General features: G+C 51.9%; 1 protein-coding gene across 3 annotated transcripts in view; it reads left to right on the plus strand.

The window, feature by feature from the left end:
- Positions 1–534: 534 nt before the first annotated feature.
- The window catches only part of PIK3CD (phosphatidylinositol-4,5-bisphosphate 3-kinase catalytic subunit delta), a 50,742-nt gene continuing 34,631 nt past the window's right edge, over positions 535–16,645 (plus strand). For all 3 annotated transcript variants that reach the window (XM_012791438.2, XM_012791444.3, XM_075993839.1), the window contains exon 1: positions 535–1,190. The gene's annotated coding sequence lies outside the window, so the exon portion shown is untranslated. The remainder of the gene's footprint in view (positions 1,191–16,645) is intronic.

Below are 16,645 nucleotides of genomic sequence, written 5' to 3' on the forward strand. Positions count from 1 at the left end.
GACAGACCCAGCATTCCTCCCAACAGGGTCCGGTGGTCCTGCCTGTCTCCCCTGGCTTCTCCTCTCAAGCGCAGTGCAGAGGGGCAGGGAACCTGGCTTCCATCCACCCTGCTGCATTCTTTGGCTCCGCTACAAATTAAAATGACATAAGACAGATGAATAAGAAAAACAACAACAGCACACATTTAACTATGTACTTATGCACAGAAAGGAAATCCCACAGAATATAAGACTGAAGAAGGGTCAGATGATTACAGTTTATGTAGTGTCCTGAAAGGAGTAGGACATATTTCTACAGAAGGGAGCTGGGGCTTGGGGTGCAGACAACTGGGGAGCAGTCTGCACAAATTATGGCAGGGCGAGGGGGGAAATGTATGAATAAAGGTGGTCTCATCACTGGTGACAGTTTCCCACACCTGTAATCCCAGCCACTCAGGAAGATTGCTTGAGCCCAGGTGTTCGAGGCCAGCCTGGGCAACATAGGGAGACTCCACCCCACTTTTTTAAAAAGAAAAAAAAAAGGTTGTCTTGTTACACAGATAAAGTCTCTCAGGTAATAAAGTTACCTCTGAGTAGCCCTCTGCCTGATTCAGATACTTTACTAATGATTTTCTTTATAGATTCTACAAAAGGACAGTTTTTCAGAGCTACTCCTGTGTCTGCAGTTTCTCAGAATAACCAGCTCAAAATATGCCACAAAAAAGTATATTTTGAGGTGGCACGTTCTGGTCTCCCACAGTCATATTTTGGGGTGGCGTGTCCTGAGCCTGGAGCCCGGCGCTGCAGTTGCGGGTTTCAATCTCGCGCTCTGGAGCCTTTCTCTGGCTGCTGTTAAAATTCTTCCGTGTGTGAAGGTGGAAGTTTCGGGGCGCTTAGGGCCTTTATTGGGTTGTTTTCCTGTGTATGAAAAGAAAACTTGTTTTGAAGCAGGGCGAGGTGCAGCTTCCAGCGGCACCTGGGACGATGCCCCTCCAGCCGCGGGCGAGGCGGGGGGTGAGGGGGCAGCGAGCGCGGGAGGACCTGTTGTTTTTCCTGTTGCAAGTCGAAAGGAAACAAAGTGGGAAGTGGAGTGTGCGGGCTGTCAGCGGGCGGAGCGCCCCACGCGCCCCGCCTCCGGCCGTCGAGGCTCACTCGCGCCCAGCGCGCGCTCCGAGCGAACGCAGGCCCCGCCGCCGGCCGCGCCGGGACCGGTAAGGTGGGGAGAGGACCGGGGCCAGGGCTTTGGGGACCGCGCAGAGCTCTGAGCCGGCTGGAAGGCGTCTCTCTGGCACGCGCAGCCGGCGCGCCCTGGCCGGGCGCCTCCGCGCTTCTAGCGACTTGGGCACCGGGCGCCTCCGGGGCCGCGCCGCCCAGACTGCGCTCCGGACCCGGGCCCGTCCCCTGTGGGCCCGCCGAGAGGGGCGCGCAGCTGCCCTGTCCCGGTCCTGTGCGCGCTGCTCAGCCGGACGAGGGGCGCCCCGGCCGGGCGGCGCGGTTCGCGCTGCGCCCCAGCGGCAGTGCAGGCTCCCGGGCGCCGGCTGGGGCGCGGGGCGACGGGAAGCGCTCCCTGCGCCGGCGACCCGCACGGCGCCGAGGTCCGGGCTGAGTCGCCCGGTGCTCACCCCCAGGCACCGGGAGAGGGCCGCGCTCCGCTCGCCGGCGCCGGGCCCTGCGCGCCCTTCCCACCCCCAGCGAGCGGGGCGCGGGCCGAGAGCGGCGGGGCGCGAAGTTTCCGGGCGCTCCCTCCCCGCGCGTGGACGCGCCGCCCCACCCGCGCCCCGCGCTGCCAGCGCCTGTCGCCGCGTGGACTGCAGCGGCACAGGCGACATCGCCCCCGGATCTGCGGCTCAGCCCGGGTTACGGCTGCAAAACCGCCACCAGCTTTGCATTTCCGGACTTTTTTTTTTTAAATACTCTTACCCGTAATTCAGCCTGAATGGGGCTTTTTTTTTTTTTAATCGAGTTTCCTGTTTTTATTTAGGCTTCCTTTTCTGCACCTCGTTCTCTGAGATCGGGGAGAGGGGAACTGAGACGACCTTTCGTGGGCACCAGAATGGGGCCACTGCTCAGCCAGCCGCGCTCTGCCCTGGCGGGGACGTGGGAATTCAGAGTCAGGGAAGCGCCCATGGGAGGCTCCGAAGAAAAGTGCGTTCGTGGGGGTGGGGATGAGTTTCCGGGGTCGGGGGTCGGGGCGGCCCACATACTGGGTCCGCACACGGCACTCCTGAGATGTGGCCCGTTTGCGGGTGGAGCGCTGGGCTGATTGAGCAGCTGTCACTTGGTTCGGTGCCCCCTGGAAGGAGGGGCCTGCGGGTCCTGAACCCACCTCCCAGACGAAGGGGGAGGGGAAGGTTCACTGAACCAAAGGGCCTTTGGAACTGAGGAGTGATGTCTCCATTTTGCAGTTGAGGACACGGAGGCTCAGGAAAGTTGAAGAACTCACCGACCCCAGACCCAAGCTCTTCGCTGTTCTGTTCGCACTCCCTGCGGGTTGAGAGGCTGGAGCGCTTTGCCATGCTAAGTGCTTGCAGAGTGAGGAAAACGTCCTCAGTTCTCTTGGTGTGGGAGGGGGAGACGTGGGGTGTCCTTTCAGAGGTGCAGTCTCTAAGGGACCCTTGAGATACTTCTCTGTGAGATCCGCTATTGCCACTACCCCAGGGCTTGAGTGCTGTGACAGGTGGGGAGGAGGACTGTTCCTGAGGTCTCTGCTGCCACCAAACACAGGGAGCTGGAAGTGGAGCTTTCTCTCTGCTCTCTAGAGCAGAAATGTCAGCCCTTTCGCATAGTGTGATTTCTTGGTGTCGGATTCCAGCCCTCTTGGCTGGTGGGAGGACTGTCCACCAGGTGGGGTTGAGTCTAGGTGCTGTCACAAACTCCTGCAAAGGATGGAAGACGGTTTGGGGTGCAGTGGGGGGAATGCACTTAAAACCCATTGCCTGCTCTAGAGACAACCAAGCTCACCTCTTTCTGAGCCCCATTCCCCCACCCCTCTGCCATGTGCAGAAACAGCGCCGGCCACACTGCCAACATAGATGTTTCTGGAACATGGTGAGTGCCATGCTCTTCTTCTAGCAGGACAAGCTGTGTTTCTGCAGCCTCCATCCATGCTTCCGCCCTGTCTTCGCACTACGCTGCGGGCTCCATTTCTTCTCCTGCTCTGCTAAGTTTAGCCAGCATCTCCTGAGATCCCACTGGGGGCAGGGGCTCTGCTAAGAGAAATAATTAGAGACCAGCCTCTGGAGCCAAGTGGGTTTTGCACCCAGCCCTGCAGTGTTGAGGGAGGGAGTTCATGGGGGTGGCAGGGGGGTTGAGAGGGGCAGTTCCTGCTTCACCTTGTTTTTCTTCAATTGCACAGTTAAAGGGAGAAGTGAATATGCAACTTATGAAGCAATTCCCCTTTGGCTGGCTTATTTTTCAAAACCATTTTTGTTTAGAGAGCAGTTCCCTCCCTCTCTGAGGCCAGCTGCTTCTGTGGGTCTGATGTGAGGTTTGGGGCCCCAGCAAATGTTTCCTTAACGTGGGACCTTTGAAAAAGCTCTTTCAGCCAGGAGTGAGGCTTCAGCCACTCCCCAGGGGACAGATGTTTTTCGGAGCAAAGCTGTCGCCTGGGACGGTCCAGAAGCAAGTGCACCAGGAGCAGGGGAGAGTGGCAGAGCTTGGCTTGTTTGGAGGGAGGGCAACGTTATCATCTTGGTGCCAGTGACAGTGTTTCTTAAATAGCAAAGTTTGCAAAACTCCACCTCTCTCCTCTTTAGTAGCAGTTAATACTAAAATGAATTGTCTTTAATTTGGTTGGTGGAAATCCCCCACAATCATATCAGAAATGCTGCCAGTTTCAAGGTGGAAAAAAAAAAACCCAGGAACCTCCCCGCCACACTCCCCTTTCATTGCAGCCCAACACTGTGGCTCACTGTGGGTCCTACCAAAACATGGGCCACTCTCCCCTCTCTGGGGGCCCGCACGGTCCCTGGGGCCTGTGAAAGTTCCCCTTACGGCTGCGCTGGCTGGATATGCATGAGAGGAGCCCCGTCCCCAGAGGTGACAACCTCAGCCCCTCTGATGAGGGTCAGGGCTTCTGCTAGAAATGGATGCCTTCCAAGGCCCCCTAGTGTCTGAGCACAGGGAGAGTGACTGGAGTGGTGGGGGTAGCATTCTGAGAGCGATGTTTCACTTAGCTTGTTTCACTCACGCTGGGGGGGGGGTGACGTTGCGTCCGCTTAGAGAAAGCGCTGGGAGAGGGGGCTGAGAAGCTGCAGGAAGGGATGGACCTGCTTGGGACGTCTGGTCCCAGAGTGCTGCGGAACATGAGCATCCTTTATCTGAAATGCTTGGGACCAGAAGTGTTTCAGTTTCAAACTTTTTTGGATTTTGGAATAATTGCATTATATGCTCACTGGTTGAGCCCCCAAGTCTGATAATCAGAAATGTTCCAATGAGCATTTCCTTTGAGCGTCACGTTGGTGCTCAAAAAGTTTCAGATTTTGGAATATTTCAGATTTCGGATTTGGGGTGCTCAGCCTGTATTAGCCTCCTGTGGCTGCTGTGACAAATGACCACAGGCTGTGTGGCTTAAAACAGCAGAAATGCCGGGTGCAGTGGAGTCCTGGGCTGTGGTGTGCTATGCCAGTCGAGTGTCTGCATGAAGTTCAGCATCGGTACTGTGGCCTCCTGGGAATGGGGACCGCCAGGTGCCCAAGGAGGGGTGAAACCCGCCCAGGTTGGGAACGGAGCAGGTCAAAACTCCCGTGCTGATGGGTGGTGCCACCGCACTCCAGCCAAGGCAACACAGGGGGACACTGTCACTGAAAACAACAGACGTGTGTTCTCTCTCAGTTCTAGAGGCCAGAAGTTCAAAATCAAGGTGTCAGCCAGGCCTTGTTCCCTCTGGGGACTGCAGGGGAGAGTCCTTCCTGGCTTATGCAGTTTCTCATGGCTGCGTCACTCCAATCTCTGCCTCTGTCTTCACATAGCCGTCTCCCCTGTGTGTCCGTCTACCCTTCTGTCTCCTATAAGAACACTTGTCATTGGATGTAGGGCCCCTAGGATAGTGCAGGATGAAATCATCTCGAGATCCTTACTTTTGTCTGTAGAGACCCTTTTGCCACGTAGTTATTTTCCCAAATAACACACAGGTCCTTAGGGTTGAGACATGGACCTGTCTTTGTGGAAGTCACCATTCCGCCCGGTACAGGTGGACAGAATTGTGTTTCTTTCTGTGTTTTCTGAGCACCGTGTTGAGCGCTGCCATCAGCTTTGCAGGGAACCTGCCCTGTTCTGCCACTGTCCCCTGGGTGACCTTAGGCAAGGATGTCAGGGTCCCCAGTGGCCTCTGCTGCACCATTGTCTCTGCCTGGCAGCCCCCTCCCCTAACTTCCTGGGGTCCCAGTAGCAGAAAGGAAAACTTCTGGGGTTCCCAAGGAGAGAACTGCTCCTCCTCTTCTTTCTCCCCCCAAACTCCTCTCAGTTTGAAGTTTGCTGAGCTGCCTTCAGGAGAGGTGGGGGCAGGGCTTGGCTAGTGGGGCTGGGAGAGGCTTGGGGAGACCCCCATTACTGAAGTTTGTAGGAAGGACAGGTTGAGGACATGGGGGGTGCACTTGGGCTGAGGGGGCTCCAGGGCTGTCTGGCAAAGCTGCGCCTCAGCCACAGCAGGGCATTGGTCTGGTCATGAAATCTGGGAGAAGTGCTATCTTATCAATAAGGAAGCAAAATCATGGTTTTGTTATTGACACTTTGGAAAGTCACTTGTGTCAGGGGTGAAACCCGTGGTCGTCGGGGGGAAGGGACTGCCGCATGGAAGAAAAATGTGCTGTCTTTGAAGCCAGCTGCACTGGGTTTTAATCTCAGCCACTTTTTTTTTTTTTTTTTAATTTGAGACAGGGTCTTGCTCTGTTGCCCAGGCTGGAGTGCAGTTGCAAGATCCTAGATCATAGCTCACTGCAGCCTCAAACCCCTAGGCTCAATCGATCCTCTCACCTCAGCATCCCCAAATGCTAGGATTACAAGAGTCAGTCACCTTGACTGCCCCTACCTCAGCCACGTTTTTTCTGCTGGGTGACCTTGGGCAAGTCATTTCACCCTTCAGAACCTCAGGAGCCCTAGTTGTAACACTGGAGTAGCAATACTGTTAGCCTTTAGGATTTCACATATTGCCCCATGAGAAGCGCCAGGCACGCGGCAGTCCCCGCGGTGTCCACAGAGGACCAGGTGTGGAGTGGGGGCTGCAGAAGCTGGTTATTAGCATCCCGCCCTCCCAGCACGGCGCTACCCATTGGGTTTCCTTGCCAATCACTGCATACTTGCATTCTCATTTAATTAGCACTTTAATTGCAAATTTAATCACATGTGCTTTTTAATCTTAATTTATATGTTTTAATTGTAAACTATTCATAATCTAAAATTTACCTTTTTAAGAGTACAGTTGTGTGGCATTTAGTGCACCCACACTGTTGTACAACCGTCACCACCACCCACCCCAGAAATACTTTTTTATGTTGCAGAATTGAAATTCGGTACCCATTAAGCAGTAACCCCCCCTCTCCCCGTTCCTCCAGCCCCTGGCAGCCATGCTACTTTCTGTCTCTGTGACTGTGACAACTCAAGGTACCTCTCATGAGTGGACTCGTGCAGCATTTGTCCTTTTATGATGGGCCTATCTAAGTTACATGATGTCCTGAAGGCCCATCTGTGTGGGAGCGTGTATCGGAATCGCCTTCCTTTTTCAGGCTCCCTTCCTCTGTGGATGGACACTGGGTTGCTTCCACCTTTGGGCTGCTGTGAACATGGACATATAAATATCTGTTGAAGTCCCTGCTTTTAGTTCTTTGGGGTCTTTACCCAAATTACTGGATCCCATGGTAATTCTGTGTTTAATTTTTTGAGGTGTTCGGCATGTGCTTTTATAATTTGCTTTTTTTTTTTTTTACTTAACATTGGCTCATTAGCAAGTTTCTATGTTGCTTCATTTCCTAGGTACCCTTTCTGGTGGCCATAGAAGTGTCATTAAGGTGATGTGGGGAAGAAAAAAAATTACAGTTGTTGGGTGTGCTGGTGCGCACCTGTCGTCCCAGCTACTCGGGAGGCTGAGGCAGGAGGATCACCTGAGCCCAGGAGTTTGAGGTTGCTGTGAGCTAGGCTGACGCCACAGCACTCTAGCCTGGGCAACAGAGCTAGACCTGTCTATAAGAGAGAGAGAAGAAGAAGAAGAAGAAATGACAGTGGTTATACCAGTGTACTTACTCATACCTGTCCTTCCCCACCCCCTCATGCTGAGTGTGGCTGCGTAGACGCCAGCCCTTCGTGCCTCCTCTCCCTGTTTTAGACAGCCGCTCTTTCACTTGCCGGTTCCACTTCTTGGTCAAACCGTTGCTCTGAGGAGGCCGTCTCTCTGGCCTCTGGACGCCATGGGCTGTGAGGGTGATCCTTGGTCTGGAGAAATGGCAGGCGGTCAGCCACCCAAATCCACGAGGCATCTTCCATCCTGGTTTTTCTATGGCACCTGGAGCATTTGCATCTTCCAAGAGTAAGCAAAGCCCAGTCTGGGGCCAGGGTCGGTTCCTGTCACGCCCCATTTGTAGTCCCCCGGGGCTCTCAGCATCCATCACACTTGCCAGCCCTGTTCAGGGCCTTCTCCCAGGGAGTCTGCCCTGGAGCCGCTGGCAGGCTGGCGCTGTTGCTGGCAGACAGTTCTTAGTGGCATCGTGCGCCCGGGAGGGCGAGAGAGGAACGTGTCTAGGTTCAGCCCATCTCTGCACCGCTGCGATGCCCCGTATCCACTCATTTCTTGACCCAGGTGGCCACCTCAGCACCCAGGGATATCTGCTTGTTATTCCAGTCACCTTCCAAACCTAGAACAGAGACCTTCTGATGGGCCTCGGCGTGTCGTCAGACGGCTGTGCCATGACGGGCATTATGCACCCCTCCATTTTCCGCAGGGGCATCCCTGTAGTAGCCCAGCTTTCCACTGCCCCCTGCCTGCGTGGATAGCCAGGCCAGTGGCCGCTGCCCGTGAGTCAGTAAAAACCCAAACACAAGAGCTGTTACTGTAGTGCAATTCCTCTCTCACTTGCTAGGAAAACAGCGTGCAGTTCAGCCCACCTCACTGACTTGATCTTTCCTTCCTTATCAGAGTGACATTCTTTCGGATAGGATGTTATCTGTTCACCTTGGAACTGCCACCCACAAACCCGTCAGCTCTTGGTGGGTGAGTTCAGAGCTGAGTATAGGGCGCCGTGAAATCTAGCCGCTCTGCACACTGGCAGAGTCGCTCCTAGGGGAAGGAGCCTCCCCAGCCTTCCCAGGGAGCAAGATCCTGTATAAACCCTTTCCACTGTTTTATGGAACTCCTGGGCACTACCATCCCTATTTCTACATCGCCTAGGTCTACATGTTTTCTGTGTTCCAGTACTAGGTAGGGAAGTGTTCCCCAGCCAGATATAATATCCATTCTCACAAAACACTTAGGTAAAGGAGACACAACTTCTTTGCATCAAGCTTGTTTAAACATTCCAACTTTCATAATCCTATCACCCCTGACATTCTTCTGTTCTCGTTCTAATTGCTGCCTGAGTGGGGGCTTCCCCAGTGGATCTCGATATCACAGTGCATGGACTCCCATATTCAGGGGTCCCAGGACTACCCCTAACCATTTCACCCACTTGTATAAATAAGGCTTTGGGTCCCCAGCACAGGGTGAGCGAAGGGAACCTTGCCCATTTGTCTGTCTCTGCAGTTTCAGATCAGATTGCTCATTGTGATCTTTTTGCCTTTTAAAATTTCTCCAGGCCAGGTGTGGTGGCTCACGCCTATAATCCTAGCACTTTGGAAGGCCGACATGGGAGGATTGCTTGAGCCTAGGAGTTCAAGACCAGCCTGGGCAACATAGCAAGAGTGCATCTGTAGAAAACATTAAAAAATTAACCAAGTCTGGTGGCGTGTGGCTGCAGTCCCAGCTGCTTGGGAGGCTGAGGCAGAATAATTGTTTGAGCCTGGGAGTTTGAGGCTGCAGCAAGCTATGATGATGCCACTGCACTCTAGCCTGGGCAACAGAGTGAGACTCTGTCTCAAAAACAAACAAACAAAAAAAGGCCAGGCACAGTGGCTCTTGCCTGTAATCCCAGCACTCTGGGAGTCCAAGGTGGGAGGATCGCTTGAGCTCAGGAGTTTGAGCAGCCTGAGCAAGAGTGAGACCCCATCTACCAAAAAGAAAGGAAAAAAAAAAAAACCCAGCCGGGTATTGCGGTGTGAGCCTGTAGGCCCAGCTACCCAGGAGGCTGAGGCAGAAGGATCCCTTGGAGCCCAGGAGTTAGAGGTTGCAGTGAGCTACAATGACGCCACTGCATTCTACCAAGGGGGACAGAGTGAGACTCTGTCTCAACAAAAACAAACAAGGCAACTGAACACCCCTCCTCATTAAAAAGGGGAAAAAAAAAGAATGTTGTGAAACTATTTTATTTCACTTAGAAAAATAATTTTTGGTCCAGTCTTTCTGGAAAACCATTTAGCCCGGAGAGCTATAAACAGATTCAATGCCTTTGACATAATAATTCTTAAATATGGGAAAAGCCATATGCCTAAAAATATCAGTTACAATATTTTGAGAGTGGTAGTGGGGTGTATAAGCAACACACATGTCCCTCAGTGGAAGATGCTGGAGAAAATGCTGGTGTCCCTGCTTTCGGGCACTGTGATATTGTGAAATATATGTTTGGTGTTCACTTCCATTTCTCATTTTTTGTAGAGATGGGGGAGGGGTGTCTTGCTTTTCCTCAGGCTGGTCTCATACTCCTGGCCTCAGGTAAGCCTCCTGCCTTGGCCTCCCAAAGTGCTAGGATTACAGGTGTGAGCCACCGCGCCCGGCCCAGTTTCACAACATTCTTACCAGCATTGAATAACATTAAAATAAATGTTTTGCTAATATGCCTAAAGGTAATTACTTAAAACAATTTCTTTTATTACTAATGAATTTAAATAGCTTGTGTTCTGTATGCTAGCTGTATCGCATGAGGTTTGCACTTCCTTAGGTACCTGGTAAACCAACTCTCCAGGAATTGGATACATCTCTAAATTTAGTAACGTAGCTGTTAAACCCCTGAACTCTGGCATTGGCTGGGTTCAGATTCAAACCATAGCTCTTCCACCTCCCAGCTATGTGACCTTGAGTAGATTATTTAACTTCTCTGATCCTGCATTTCCTCCTCTATAAAATGAAGCTTACTGGGACCCATTCCTAGGTTTGTCTGAAGGATTAAACGAGTTACATTAGATAATGAACATCACCTAGCACACAGTTGATACTCAGTAAATAGTAGCTGTTCTTGTTTCATCGAAAAGACCACCAGGATGGCTAAATAGTAGAAAGGAGAGCTTTATTGGTGATATCAGTTTGCAAATTGGGAAGAGATCGTCTCCAGTGTGGACCAAAGGTGCTCTTTCTTCTTCTTCTTCTTCTTTTTTTTGAGATGTCATCTCACTCTGTCACCTGGGCTAGAGTGTCATGGCATCAGCCTGGCTCACAGCAACTTCAAACTCCTGGGCTCAAGCCATCCTCCTGCCTCAGCCTCCCGAGTAGCTGGTATTATAGGTGCTTGCCACCACACCCAGCTAATTTTTCTATGTTTAATAGAGATGGGGTCTTGCTCTTGCTCAGGCTGGTCTTGAACTCCTGAGCTCAAGTGATCCTCCTGCCTTGCCCTCCCAGAGTGCTGGTATTACAGTCGTGAGCCCTATGTGCAGCTGGTGCTCTCTCTTAGAAGAGGGAATGGGCAGATTGGGTTTTATGCCTCACAGGGTCTGTATCACCCAATAAAGTCATACCTATTCAGCATGTTTTTTGGGGGAAAGCTATACATATTTATGAGGGGGTTGAAGGCATGCACATGCTTATCAGAAAAGAATGTAGGCCAGTCTTGTGTCCAATCAGAGTTGTAGAGGTCTGGGTTGTAAATCAGAGTTATGAGAGGCCTGATAATTTGCCTGATAGCTCCTATTGTTAGGAAGTTTAGCAAGAGTGAGGTCTTTCTTACAGCTGTAGGAATTTAGAAATTTTCCATGCCAATTGGGCCCTGAGCCCTCAACCTGTAGGTAACTTTTGTTTTCTTAACATTAGAGTCCATCTTAGTTGATAAAGGGGCATCTATTTTTTGTCTCTCATATCACAGTTGTTATTATTTTAATGTAAGTTAACAAGTCTCCATTCACCCTGAAGACTCATCTTGCTTCAATCTGTAACTGATCGATATTTCTGCCATAGAGGTGGGTGGTCCTAGGAGAGGAGCTGACAACCACTTTCTGTCCCTGTGGACTGAGTCCTTGGCTGTCTTGCTGGCTCTGGTGGGAGCCATCCGGGGCCAGCAAATGAACCTGCTGGGTGGGGGGAGGCCGGCCTCACTGAGCGGATGGGCTGATGGGGCCGGGTGTGCGGGAACCTGGGTCCCCTGTGGTCGGTCCTGCAGCCTCTGCAACGCGGACATGGGGGATACAGACTTGCTCGTGGTTTCGTTCAAGTCCAGAATTCTTGGTGATTGTTCCGCTGTTTACATCCAGATGCTCCTTTAAGTTGTTTGGGAAACTGAGGCAGCCCTGTGGATGCCCCAGGCATTTCAGGAGGCAGGATCTGGGGTTTGACACCAGCTCGGGTTGCTGCCTGTGATGCCTGCTCTCACCGCCCTTGAGAGCAAAGTGGCCTCTGCTTTCATCTCGAGTGGACCTCAGGCAGCCTTAAGGGGAGGCGTGAAGGTCAAGGGAGTGTACCTAATGCGAGCATTTTCCTAGAGAAAGAAGTTAAGAAAACCAGGACCTTGCTCTCAAATAAACTGCTTCATGAGAAATTTCTTCTAGGGGAAAATAAAACCCCAAACTCTAACTTTTCCACCTTACCCATCCTTCTCAAAAAATCCCAGGTGTTAAAGGTGTTTCTCGTGTTCAGGGCCAAGGAAAGGACGAGCTCCCAGACCACCTCTGCTGTTCTTGGTGGAGCCACAGGTCCAAGGGCAAACCCCCAGGTCGTGAATCTTTTCCCCCCGTTGCGTGCTGTGATGAGTATTTTAATAATACAGCCCGTCTGCTGTCATTTGGAAATCAGTGATGAAGTGTGGTCTATTTTTAAATTAAGTGCAGCATATCTAATATGTGATCGTTTCCTAAGATGTGCATGGCTCCCTGTTTCAGCGGAACTGTTTCGAGAATGAACAGAAAGGTAGGATACTTCATGGGAGTATCAAAAGCAAGAGTTTTATAATTAGACAGATAGTTTGTATCTTGGCTTCACATGTAGGTGACCTTGGGCTTAAGTCTCTGGGTTCTCATCTGAAAATCGGGATAACAGTATCTCTTTGGACTGTTGTGAGGATTAGAAATAATGAGAAACCTGTATGAGGTTATGGGTACGTTGCAGTTTTTGCCACTGGATGAATACATCTTTGAGGCCCACAAAGTGGGAGGGAGAGAGGGAGCTTTAAATGACAGGTGTGCCTGTCATGCGTTGAGGTTTGCAAGATTAAAGGTTTATTTGTCCACTATCTTGTCGATCCTCCCACGAGCAACTCGTATGGAACACACAGAGCACGTGTCAATAAATATCCCCATTTTGCACATAAAAGTTGGAACCGCTTTGTTCTTTACCAGCATGTTCCTCTCAGATGTGTAAAAGCCAGCGGGTTTAGCTTTTTCAGCTTTTTCTAGCCCTTCGAGGTCAGAAGGAGCTTGGGCGTTGGGTGCGAGGATTGACAGAGGTGACATCTTGCACAGTGTTTCTTTCTCCCCCAGGGTGGTGGCAGGAGCAGCCCCTGGCCCAGCTCACGGGGCCAGGACTAGAAAGGGCTCACCAGTGAGGTCTGCCATCGTGACCTTGGCCACAGCAGTGGACTCTGGGTGGCCTTGTCACCTGTGAGCTACAACAGCAAGCTCCTAAGCAGGCCAGCTGTTCCAGAGGCAGCCGTCCCAGGAGCCCTTGTGCTGGGGGGCTCCCAGGGGAAATGGCTGGGCAGCTGGTAGTAACCTTGACCCTGGTGGACCATGCTTCTCCAACTTTCCCACCGTTCTTCTGTCCAGAAGAGCTGGGATGTACAGCCCTGGCCTGCAGCAGCCCACCCCAACTGTGACCTTGCTTTGAAGCTTCAACTTCTATTTTTAATGCTCATGTTAATTTTACATTCGATTCCATGATATATCCATGTTTATTTTTCTATAAAGAATATTTTCCCCTAACTTTTGAGTCCAATGGATGCTCTGGGAAGATGTTTATGTTTTTTCTGTGGCTTCCGTTACTCCCAGCACAGTGACTCCAATTGGAGTCTAAAGAATGTGGTTTGGGGCCAAGGAGTACAATGGGCCACTAGACACAATGCGATGAGAAATGTGTAGTGTAACAGGAGCCCCTCTACCTATGCGATTGGCTGGTTGAGCAAGTAAAACTTTGGTTTAAGTAGAGAATTATTAAAATGCTTTACCTCAAATATAAACATTTTATTTTCACTTATAGCATTATCAGTGTACACATCAGCTGCCAGATGGCCAAGGGCTTTTGCTTGAGTAGGTTGTAGTTTCATCATTCTTCTTTTTTTGTTTGAGATAGGATCTCCCTGCTGCCTCAAACTCCTGGGCTCAAGTGATCCTCCTGCCTCAGCCTCCCAAAGTAGCTGGGACTACAGGTGTGCCCCCTATGCCCAGCTTCCTGCCAATCTTTTACAGTTGTCTTGCTCAGTCTAAGTCAACAGAAATTTTATTATATTGGGTGACCTGCCTTTATTTGGTTTCTAAAGAACTCAGCTTCATTTTCATGGAAACCTCTTTTTCTCTCCACACCACATTGCACCTTGGTATGTTAGAATCACATTACTACGTAATTGCAGAGGCGAGCAGCCGGCATCAGACCGGACCGAGTGCAGCAAGCTCTTGTTGGCATGCAGAGACCAGGGGAGGGCCGGACACCGTGGCACCCCAGGAGTGGCCTGTTGGCCCCCAGCGGTCAGTGCTGAGGCCATCAGTCGGGGTATTCTGACGAGGGAACAGAGAGCACAGTCCAGCCGGACTCTGCTAGATATTGCTAGATGTCAGGGTCAGACGTGCCCATCGCAGAGCCTGGGCCACAGGCAGGGCTTGGCGTAGACATCCCAGATGGCCTATGGGAGCCCTTCACTTTGAGAGCGGGCCCAGCGAGCTCTGGGACGGAGGCATCGTGTAGACACATTTGGTTTTCTGTGAGTCTCGTCAGCAGCTTTGCCATTCACCAGCCCAAATTGGCACTTTCATTAGCCTAGTTTGCCCTTTGTCTAATAACAATAACAACAACACACGCTGTTTAGTAGGCTCTCTGTACCAGGCAGTGTTCTGAGTACTTTGAAAATACTGAACTAACTCTTCTTACGACAACCTGTGTGATAAGAACTACTGTGACCCCCCGATGGGGAAACTGGCACACAGAATGTTTAAGTCACCGACCTAAGTGGTGCCCAGCTGGAGAGCTGCAGAGCCGGCCCTTAACCCCTGCTCCGCGCTGCCTGCAGACTCGGGCGCTTGTGTACAGGAGGAAGCCTTCAGCTGGAGCAGGGAATCTCCAAAGAAATCTCCCCCCAGGAGGGGCAGGGGTGGGGCCTCTGTCTGGGAGCCAGGGAGCTGCGAGAAGGGGCTTCCTGGCTCCTTTCTCTTCTTACTCGTCCACCCCTGCCCACCCTCCACCAGGACCAGAAGGGCTCCCAGGCAGAATTCCTTGTTCTTAAAGGTCCCAGTCTTCCGTGGAGTCGGCTTCCTGGACTCTGATCCTCTACAGCTGTGGTGCCCAACACCCCCCACCCCAGCCTGGGTCCAGTAGCGATCTGTGGCCTGGTAGGAACCTGGCTGCAGGGCAGGAGGTGCGCTGAGTGAGCAAAGCTCACCTGCATTCACAGCCACTCCCTATCGCTCGCATCACTGCCTGAGCTCCGCCTCCTGGCAGCTCAGTGGGGGCATTAGATTCTCACAGGAGTGAACTCTGCTGTAAACTGAGCGTGCATGCGACGGATCTGGGTTGTGGCTCCTTATGAGAATCCAGTGCCTGATGCTCTGAGGTGGAGCTGAGGCGGTGACGCTAGCGCTGGGGAGCGGCTGCAAGTACAGATCATCATTAGCAGAGAGGTTTGACTGCACAGTAAATGTGATGCACCTGAATCATCGTGAAACCACACCCTCGCCGCCACCGCTGCCTTGGTCCATGGAAAAATTGTCTTCCATGGAACCGGTCCCTGGTCCCTGGTGCCAGAAAGGTTGGAGACTGCTGCTCTACAGCAAGAGTGGCTAGGAGGATGTAGCTCCAGCCTGCAGGGTGGTGCCTGGCCTTGCCCTCTGCCCAGAGGAAGCAGGGCCTGGGCTCTGCAATCCCAAGGGTCTCCTCGCCCAACTCTTGGGCCTTTCTCAGGAAGTTGACCTAGTTGACCTAGTTGACCTTCAGCTGGCAGGTGACACGGGCCAGTTCCTGTGCACTGGTCCAGGAGAGACAATGGGGTTTAGTGTTAAGAGGAGGGGTCTGGGGTCCACCTGGGTTCAAATCTTGCCCACCCCCTGGCCCCATTCACTAGCTATGGAGCCGTAACCTCCTTGAGCCCCACAGTTCTCATTGGTAAAACAGAGCGCCTGCCTGAGGGGCTTGTCGTGATGATTAAAAGAGAAAATGGACCTAAGGCGTCCAGGGACGGGCTGCCCAGAGTAGCCCCCAGGACAAGTCCAATCAGTGGTGAAGAGGCTGTTGCACTGGGACAGTCTGAACCCACCGCAGAGGCTCCCAGGTGCAGACGTGGCCCAGAGACCTGCTCTGAGAGTGGAAGCAGGTGGCATGAGGGCCCCTGCCAGGGGGAGATGGACCCGGACAATGCATGATGGAGTGAGGGGTCCAGAGCCCTCTATGGCACCCCTAGGATTCTCTCTCTTTGGCCCAACGATTACAGGGTTATCTGCAGGTCTGGGGTCCCATGAGAATAGGGGGAGACAACCCATGAGCCGATCACGGGGTGGGGAAGGAGGGCCCACGTGCCGAGTGCCCGGGCAGCTGCAGAGCTGACCCCAAGAGAATGGGGTGAACTGCCAAGCTGCTGAGGCCCTGAGTGTGCGCGTGTGTGTGTGATTCGGTTGAGGTCAGGAGAGAAGAAGGGAAGTGGAATTTGCAGTTTTAAAAAATATTAACTATTTGGGGGTCTTGAGATTGGGGTGACTACATCTTCTAGGAATTATAGGCTGGGATCTTCTGATTATGCATGTGGATGATTTTAATATATATATATATATATATATTTTTTTTTTTTTTTTTTTTTTTTGAGACAGAGTCTTGCTTTGTTGCCCAGGCTAGAGTGAGTGTCGTGGTGTCAGCCTAGCTCACAGCAACCTCAAACTCCTGGGCTCAAGCAATCCTCCTGCCTCAGCCTCCTGAGTAGCTGGGGCTACAGGCATGCGCCACCATGCCCGGCTAATTTATATATATATATATATATATATATATATATATATATATATATATACACACACTAGTTGGCCAATTAATTTCTTTCTATTTATAGTAGAGACGGGGTCTAGCTCTTGCTCAGGCTGGTTTTGAACTCCTGACCTTGAGCAATCCGCCTGCCTCGGCCTCCCAGAGTGCTAGCATTACAGGCATGAGTCACTGCGCCTGGCCTATATATATGTTTTATAAATATGTTTATGC

This window comes from Microcebus murinus, chromosome 2 (assembly GCF_040939455.1).
Source record: "Microcebus murinus isolate Inina chromosome 2, M.murinus_Inina_mat1.0, whole genome shotgun sequence".
In the NCBI taxonomy this organism is placed as follows: Eukaryota; Metazoa; Chordata; class Mammalia; order Primates; family Cheirogaleidae; genus Microcebus; species Microcebus murinus.